The following is a 9,285-nucleotide window of genomic DNA, read 5'->3' as shown; positions in this document are numbered from 1 at the left end:
ACAAGATCAAGTAAACCCATTAGTCTGGGACACCAAGACTCCATCCTTGGCTCCATGCTCCCCAGTTGAGATCCACTTAAAAAACATCTACCACATTCCAAACAAGCCTCAATGTCCCCTCCCAATGTCCAGTCAAAAGGGACTACAACCCATCATTTCCAGCCTTCTCAAAAAGGATTTTCTTAGACCCACACATTCACCATATAATACTCCCATTCTTGCAGTCAAGAAACCCAATGGGACTTAGTGCTTGGTCCAGGATCTTCATCTCATGAATGAGGCAGTCAAACCCATCCACCCACTAGTTCCAAACCCATATACTCTCCTGTCTCTTATTCCAGCCTCAACTTCCTATTTTTCTGTTATAGACTTAAAGGATGCCTTTTTCACCATTCCTTTGGCCCCAATTTCCCAAGACCTCTTTGCCTTTAACTGGACAGATCCAGATACTCAACAATCTCAGCAATTAACATGGACTGTTCTCCCTCAAGGCTTTAGAGACAGCCCACACATCTTTGGTCAGCCATTATCTGCTGATCTAAAGGGCCTCAACCTCCCTCTTTCAACTCTCCTCCAATATGTAGATGACTTACCCCTCTGCAGTCCCTTCCTCAATATTTCCAAGACTGATATCAACATACTTCTTAACTTTCTGGCTGACAAGGGTTACCGAGTGTCTCCCCAAAAGGTACAATTATCACAACCCCAGATCTCCTACCTTGGAGTCCAACTCTCCCAAGATTCCAAGGCAATCACTCTAGATCGAAAGGCTCTAATTCATGACTCCCCCATCCCAAAAACTAAAGAGGAGATCCTATCCCTCCTGAGTCCTGCAGAATATTCTAGGACTTGATTCCCAACTTCTCACTCCAAACCATTATATGAAATGGCCAAGGGGGACAAACAGGAGCCCTTCCCTCATCACCTAAATCTCATTTTCTCTCCATACAACAAGCCTTCCTCGAAGTACCAGCCCTACATCTCCCGGACATCCAACAAACCTTTATTCTTTATGTTCATGAAAAAACAGGCTTAGCCCTTGGAGCATTAGGTCAGAATAAAGGGCCCACCCTCCCACCCTCCCTCCTGTTGCTTAGGATCCAAACAACTGGATCTGACTGCTAGGGGGCGGGCTCCATGCCTGCATGCTCCAGCTGCAGCACACATTTTACTACAGGAGACAAAAAAACTGACTTTTTGGAGCACGAACTATTATCATTTCCCCTCACACTCTAGAGGATCTTCTCACTTACAAAGGCTTATAGACCCTTCCCCGCTTGCCGCATCCTTTCCCCTCTGGTCTCATTCCTCCCTGATCCCTCCATTTCCTTTAAGGCCTGCTCAGCCTTAAACCCAGCCACTCTTCTTCCCAAGACTAAAGCACCTTCCTCCCACCACTACCTTGAAATACTAGAAAACCTTATGCCCTGCCCCACTCGTATCCATGAAGGGCCTTTGACTGATGCCACTTACACCTGGTTTACTGACGGCAGCACCTTCACACTAGATGGCCATCACTATGCAGGATATGCTATTATCTCCCTGACTGACCCACTTGGCACAAAATTTTCTACAATGGAGGCAACATCCCTGCCTCCACATACCACCAACCAGCAAGCTGAATTAATAGCTGTCACTAGGGCATTCCACCTGACAGCTGACCATTCCCTAAATTTATCCATAGACTCTAAATATGTCTATCACATAATCCTTTCTCATTCTGCCATATGGAAAGAGAGAGGACTCCTTACAACTGGGGGCTCTGTAGTCACCAATGCTAAGCTCATCACTGATCTCCTTAGAGCCTCACTCCTTCCCACCGAAATCAGAATCACACACTGTCGCTTATACCAACATGACTCTTCACATGTCACAAGAGTCAATTCAAGGGATGACCAAGAAGTCCGACTAGCAGCCCTTGCCCCATATTGTACCCTAGCACCTGTTATCCCCTAACCCAAATCCCCAGTGTCAGCCCGATCCCTGCTCTCATACCTCTATTCCATCTTTCACACTAACTCCCAAAGCCTAAAAGCTTTTACAAGCTCGTTTCTCACATTCAGCCCCAGGATGTTCACTTTCTGCAACAGCTAACGTCTAACTGCTCCATCTGTAAAAGAACAAATCCTCAAACTCCTTTGAAACCTGGAACCTTCCCCACACATCAAGCACGGGGCCACATTCCAGCAGCCGACTGGCAGCTAGACTTTACCAACATGCCAGCAGTCTGCAAACTTAAATACCTACATTAGTAGATACTTTCTCAGGATGGGTTGAAGCCTTCCCCACTGCCAACAAGCAGGCTACCACAGTCGCCTCAATCCTTGTCTCTGAGATTATACCCAGATTTGGAATACCCACCTCTTTTCAGTCTGACAACGGACCCGAATTAATTTCTCAGATTACACAGCATGTTGCTAAAGCTCTTAACATCCCATAGCACCTACACATTCCTTATCACCCACAATCATCTGGAAAGGTGGAGCGTACCAACCGAACAATAAAAGAAATTTTAACCAAACTTACCCTTGAGATTCACCTAGATTGGACCAAACTCCTTCCCCCTCGCTTTATTTCGACTCAGAGTATTACCAAGGAAACCCACCCTTCTCTCCCCATTTGAGGTCATGTGTGGCCGACCTGCCCTTCCCCCTGGTGTTGTAGCTTCTCCATGGACTCTACCAGAAAGTCTCTCTTTCCCTCTTTTCTCTTTAACCCTGATACCAGGAGCCTGGATATTTTTCTCTCCCCCACAACACCAAGGTTCTCCCTTGTCACCAAAATGGAAAGGCCCCCTACAAGTTACCCTATGTACCCCCACTGCCACGAGGCTTCGGGAGTTTCTAACAAAGCTAACTCCCTGGATTCACATTTCCAGGTTAAAACCTGCATCAGCTCCTAAGCCTGAGTCTGCGGATACCTCTTCTTCTTCTTCTTCACCAGTTATGCCTGCAGCCCTTCTCCCACCAACCCACTGAAACTCCGTTTCACCAGGCGCCCCCAAAGCGATGAATAACTTCCAGATCTGGGTCCACCTCCCTCACCTCCTCTTAGCCTACACCTCCCTTTTCCATATTTCCTTCGGATCCTACATATGGAGAGTCACAGTAGTTGATCAATGGAAGGATGGATCCATAACAAAAACTGAACAAATTGCCACTTATGACATGCTCCTCAACTCAACTGCCCCCATTACCATAATTCTTGCAAATTCTCAGTTCTACAAAGCAGCCTCAATAGGACCCATCTCTGCTTTCTATTTGATCAGATCCAAGATTACTGCAAGTGGTGGCCAGACACTAATAAAGGCTGTCCTTACTGGTCATGTAAAGTCCATCACTATGACAGGAAACTAGATACCAGTATGCTCCATATGGTACCTGAGGAGACTTGGCAAGAGGCTAGAGCACAAGGCAGATGGTGAAAATACCATTTTGCACTAAAAATCTATGATCCGGCCCACCCACGATGGGCCTCAGGAATCACAGGCGCTGCCTTTTGGGCTAACTACCAGACCAAACCCTCTGGATATTTATGGATAGGGAGAAGCATAGTAGCACAGGCCCCGACCAGGTCAACAATCTTAACCTCAGATACAGCACTCTGAAAATGTCCTAACTAGGCAGATAGAGGGACTCCAAAGTCCCTCCTCCTCAGACCCCTCCAAATCCGGTTCTCAGATCCATACTTGGATCAAAATCATCCAAGACAAACTGACATTTCTAAACACGATACTCTCCACCCTAAATCCCCAAAACTGTTTTCTTTGTGCCTCCCTGGAAAGGCCCCTCCTGGCCGCAATCCCCCTCAACGTCTCCTCATATGATCTCTCCTCCATCGGCACTAAAATGCCACCTGCCTCAAACGTCCCTTTGTGGGAACCCACACACAGTAACACCAATTCCCCTCCTTTGCCCCAATGGCTCTGCATTAGCCCTTCATCATACACGCAACGCGACAGATGCTCACATTACACGATTACTTCTACAAACAAATACACAAACCCTGGAGACTTTCTTTGGTGTAAAGGCACCTTAATGATCTACATCTCTGACAACATAACTGCTCCCTATTTCATTGTCCAAGTAACCCCCCAACTTACTTTATATAGCACCGCAGAGTTTGAACTCTTACTCCCTCACCCTAATTCCCCACGCAGTAAGCGTGCAGCCTTTCTGCCTATTTTGATAGGAATCTCCATAGCCCCAACTGTAGCAGTGGCTGGAGTACTGGAGGAGCTATAGGGCGCTCTATCTGGACTAAAGATGACCTTCACAAAAAGCTTCAAGCGGCTCTAGATGCTACAGCGGAGTCACTCTCCTCCCTCCAGAGACAGGTCACCTTGCTGGCTCAGGTGGTTCTCCAAAACCGACGAGCTCTAAGAATTATTGACAGCCAAAAAGGGAGATACTTGCCTTTTTCTAAGGGAGGAATGCTGCTATTATGTGAATGAATCAGCCAATAGAACAGAATGTTAACAAACTCACTGACCTTGCAATCCAACTGACTAAAACTACTTCCCAAACTTCTTTTCTGGAATTCTTTCAAAATCCCTTATTTACCTGGCTCCTGCCCCTTCTAGGCCCACTTTTAGGCATACTGTTCTTCTGCTCCTTCCCCATGCATAATAAAGTTCCTCTAAAATCATATGAACACAATTGCTAATAATACCTTTAGCCAGCTTCTTCTCAGGGACCACCAACTGCTTCAAGACCTAGATGACTCCAACTCTTCTCAAAAAGCCCCTCACCCGATGTTGACAACACAAAAACAAAGGCCATCGGACAATGAGAGACAATGCACCCAGAGACCTCTTAGCCTGTCATCCTGGATATTTGAAACTTTATGCCCTTTTAAGCCTCCTCATGGCCCTTGGCCTCTTCCCTGTTAGTCCCCCAGCGTGGAACTCCTGCCAAAAACTGACCTTTGCTTTAATCCTCATCCTGTTTTACTCTCTCTGATCCTCTTCAGGTGCTGGTGACGCCATGTGGAGACAACGCTTTCAGTACTTCCTAGAGTCCCTACGACAGGACCAGTGGCTGATACCAAGGATCTTCTCCGCTCAGGAATGGTTTGATGCCATTGATGACTTATGGCTTCAAGGAACATTTGTGGACTTGACCCCTGCTGAGATAACTGTCTATAGCCACTGGGTGTTATTTCTAGCTGTCCTGGTGTTCCCAGGCCTGTCCCAGAACATTCCTCCACTCTCCCAGGCAGGTCCCACGCCTCCCCCACATCACTTAGAAAAACAAAAAGGGAGGAATGTTAGTTGCAGGGCAGGCTGAGTGAATGTTAGCTGCAGGATAACCTGGGCACTCAAACCCCCCTCTGTGTGGTTCTTTATCGCCTATTTGCCTCAAGTCCTAACGTTCAAACCCAACTCCCCCGCCCCAAGGCTGAACACTCAATCCCCCCTTATGCCAATAAGGCAGCTTGCAAACCCAGAGACCCTGTTAGATTTAGGCAGCACAGCAAAAGGCTATAAACACCTTCTCCTGCTGGGCTCCCCCCTCTCTTTTCTCCTCTTTCTCACTGCTGTAATAAAGATCTCTTGGTCGCTCCGAGTGTTGTGGTCACTTTCCTTTCATTGCTTTCTCACTTTCCTTTCAGATACCTTCATTCTGCTGTTGTCACCAGAGGCAGCTGAGGGTTTTAATTCTGTTTCAGATCAAGCAGTTAAGGCAGTCTGAGCTGCGCTGAGGGGTGGCTGCAGGTGTGTTGTCATGGCTGTTGTAAAAAGTCATGTTATTGTTGGAATTCTCCAGAAGACGACGCAGGGGACAGAGGTTCTTCAGATTGCCCCCCTACCTAAAGGGTAGGGCTGGAGGGTGAGGGGCCTCTAAAATCTAGAACCAGACACCTGCAGCCTGGTTCTAGACTGGGAGCAGGACCTTGGTCTGGCTGGGTGTGGTAAGGGAGGCGTGGCACATTTCTCAGGTTTCTTTCATGTGTGGACACCATCCTCACTAGGTGTCCTAAACATGGGTGCTAGCCCTGTGGGTCTGGATCTGTCCTTTAACAGTTCAAAGGGCCTCCTTGTCCTTATTAGTGCTTCAGTGGTTGTTTGTGGATCAACCACCTCTTTTTGAGTCCTTGCCTGGGGCACCCCACGTAAATATAGCTTTTTGGTATAGTCATATAGCAATCCCTCAGGAATATGGGTCCTGACTTTGGGCTCACAGAACAGACCTTGGGTGATAACCAAGCTGATGCACCCATCCTTTTTCTGTTGTGATGGATTCAATTGATAGGTTTGAAGGGTAATGGAAATCGGCATCCCATGGTGCAAGTTCCTGCCCTGTTCCATTTTATGTGGGGGTGAGGGTATCTGGGGATGAAACCCAGGGGTGTTTTACAACTGAGCAGCAGCCCCAGCCTTTTTTATTTTTTATTTTGAGACAGAAACTCCCTAAGTTGGTAATGTTGTGGTGTGAATTGAGAAACACAATAAGAGTATATGTTATAGGTTATAGATTAGTAAAAATATATATATAGATTATAGATATAAGATTTTGATAAGTGAGATAATACATTATAAAGCAAGGCCTGTCATTGACAGGCCTAAGACTCTATTTTTCTGTCTTCTATATAAAAAAGTTTACAAGAGCTGTTTCTGAGAAACTGAAATGAAAGCTTTTTTAAAATTTTTATTATTATTAGTTGTTCAAAACATTACAAAGCTCTTGACATATCATATTTCATACATTGATTCAAGCAGATTATGAACTCCCATTTTTACCCCGTAAAAGCTGTATTCTTATAACATTATTTTCTGTACTTTGTACCCTACACAATGTACTCAACCCAGGATATGGTGGTCTTGGTGACCCAAGACTTTGAAGTAGACTCTCACCCTTGCTAACCACCTGCTAGAACTGAGGATACAGTTGTCTAACTTAACACCTGCTCCAACCCAAGATGTGGTTAACTGAGTTGCAAGATGATTGCTTTTTTTTTTTTTTTTTTTGCTTTTGTAACTTGCTTGCTTGCTAACTGGAAAATTCCAGTCCTGCTTAGGGCTTGAAGGTCCTGCTAGTTAACTATTTTCCTAGCCTCTATGATTGGCTTACTCCAGGAAAAGTCCTTGAGCTGTGGCTTTTGTCTTTCAATTTTCAAGACATGGGCCTGATAATTGCTGTTCTCCCATAGAGCTTCAGGTTCTAGGGTGGGTGACAGTCCCTGGCCAGGTAAATGAAGCTCTCTTTGATTTAAATTCAGACTTAGAGTGAATTGAAGTGGCTCCTCATAACAGTTAGAGCCTCATTAAATTTCTTTTTTTCTTTTTTTTTTACAGTTAAATTTTTCTTTTTTTTGTTATTTTTTTATTGGTTTTTCAAAACATTACAGAGCTCTTGACATATCATATTTCATACATTTGATTCAAGTGGGTTATGAACTCCCATTTTTACCCTGTATACAGATTGCAGAATCACATCGGTTACACATCCACGTTAGTCATTAAATTTCTGAGACTGGCCTGGAACTTGTGATTCTCCTTCTTCAGCCCACAGAGTTGCTGAGATTACAGGTGTGGGCCGTCATGCCCAGCCTTCTTCTATTTTTCTTCCTGCTCCATGTTTAATGAAGTTGTCATACTCAGGCACCCAGTTAACTGATGGCTTCGGGGCATATTTAGCTTATCTGTTCTCAAGTTCTTGACTAGGAAGGGCTGCACACTCTCTCTTCTAGTCTCCTGGAAGGTTCTGACCCTGAGCCTTGGTGTAAGCTCTTCCATTAGGTCAAACTAGAAACCTGCTCACTGTCCCAGGTGACCCAGTTCCACAGGACTTATGCAAAATGTAGTCTGACTGACAAGTACACAGCTAACCAACAAGAATCAGAAGTTCCAAGGATACTGGGACTCCCTCAAAATAAGTCATGTTTCTCTTTTTTCCCAGCAGTAAATTACACATTCCCCGACCTTCCAGGCAGAGGTTACAACAGGTTGGGGGAGGGGGCACTCTTGAAAGCTTCACCTCAGTTTTGTCAACTAACAATTACTTCCATACACATACAGATAATATCTTACTTACAAACTTTTGTGTTAAAACAAATCAGCACATGCTTGGTAGTTGCTGTGCATTTGGTTAACATTTTAATCCCTGCCCAGTAGTGGGCTTTGCTCTACTCCTTAGTTTCATGTCCTTAGATGTCACATTGGAAAGTCTTCTCTTCATGTAACTTTTGCTCTGCGACACTACAACAGGACAATAGAACCTCAGCCAAAAAATGTAAGAGTTCTGCTCAGCAAATGTAACTTAATGAAAAGGCAAGATATAAATGGGGTGTGGGGTGTAGATGCACACACACACATAATACACAAACTATGTAAAGTGCTCTAACAATTCAATAATTTTAAAGACAGCTAAATCTATTTTAAATGGGCAAATGAATGGAACTAACACTTTACAAAAGTCAGTCTGCATAAAAATGTACTCAACATTATCAATCATTAGGGAAATGCTAATTAAACCAAATGTGATAGTACTACCTGATTTTAAGAATTCTCAAAATTAAAAAGACACACAATACCAAGTTCCAGTAAGGACATGGAGCAACTGGCATTCTCCTCCAGTCCTGGTGGGAGGGTAAAATAGAATCACTTTGTAACAAACTGGCAGTATAGTAAAAACATAATCTTATACCTGCCTTTTAATCTAGATGTTCAACTTCTGTGTGATATAATACACATTCACATAAATGCTTACTGTAGTTTTATTCATAAAAGACTAAACCAGGGAGATGTGTTAATTTATATAATTAATTCATATAATAGTTAATTCATATAATGGAGTACTACTTGACAATAAAAGAGAATACATTTAAAATACATGCAACAATGTGAATTTCCCAAACTCCCTACATGCCAACAATCAAATTTGGAAGAATATATACTGTCCTTGGCCTAATGTTACTAGAGTCCTGAACCAGTGGCCTGACTGTGGGGCTCCCAACAAAACAGGTCCCTCCAGTTGCTCCAAAAACAAACAGAAAAAGAAATAATGAAAAGCAGGAAAGGGAACTAATTGATACGGCCATATTAGGAAAACAAAGTGAGATTCAGCCCTGTCTTCAGGGGTGCTAGGTTTAAATGGAGGAAGAATTGGGAAGGTGGTAGGGGGTTCAAGGGAATTGGGTATGTGTGAGAGGTTTACATAATTAAACAGTTTTGGTCAAACTGCTCTGTTTGATTATTATTTCACTTTGGGATCTGTGAGGTGGTGCTAGAGAAGTCTATCACTCAAAGGGGACACTTTGCACTTGTTGATCAGGATGTTTAGC

The sequence above is a fragment of the Spermophilus citellus genome (assembly GCF_964194105.1).
Source record: "Spermophilus citellus genome assembly, chromosome: 12".
NCBI classification, from domain to species: Eukaryota; Metazoa; Chordata; class Mammalia; order Rodentia; family Sciuridae; genus Spermophilus; species Spermophilus citellus.
Note: the sequence above shows the minus strand (reverse complement) of the source record.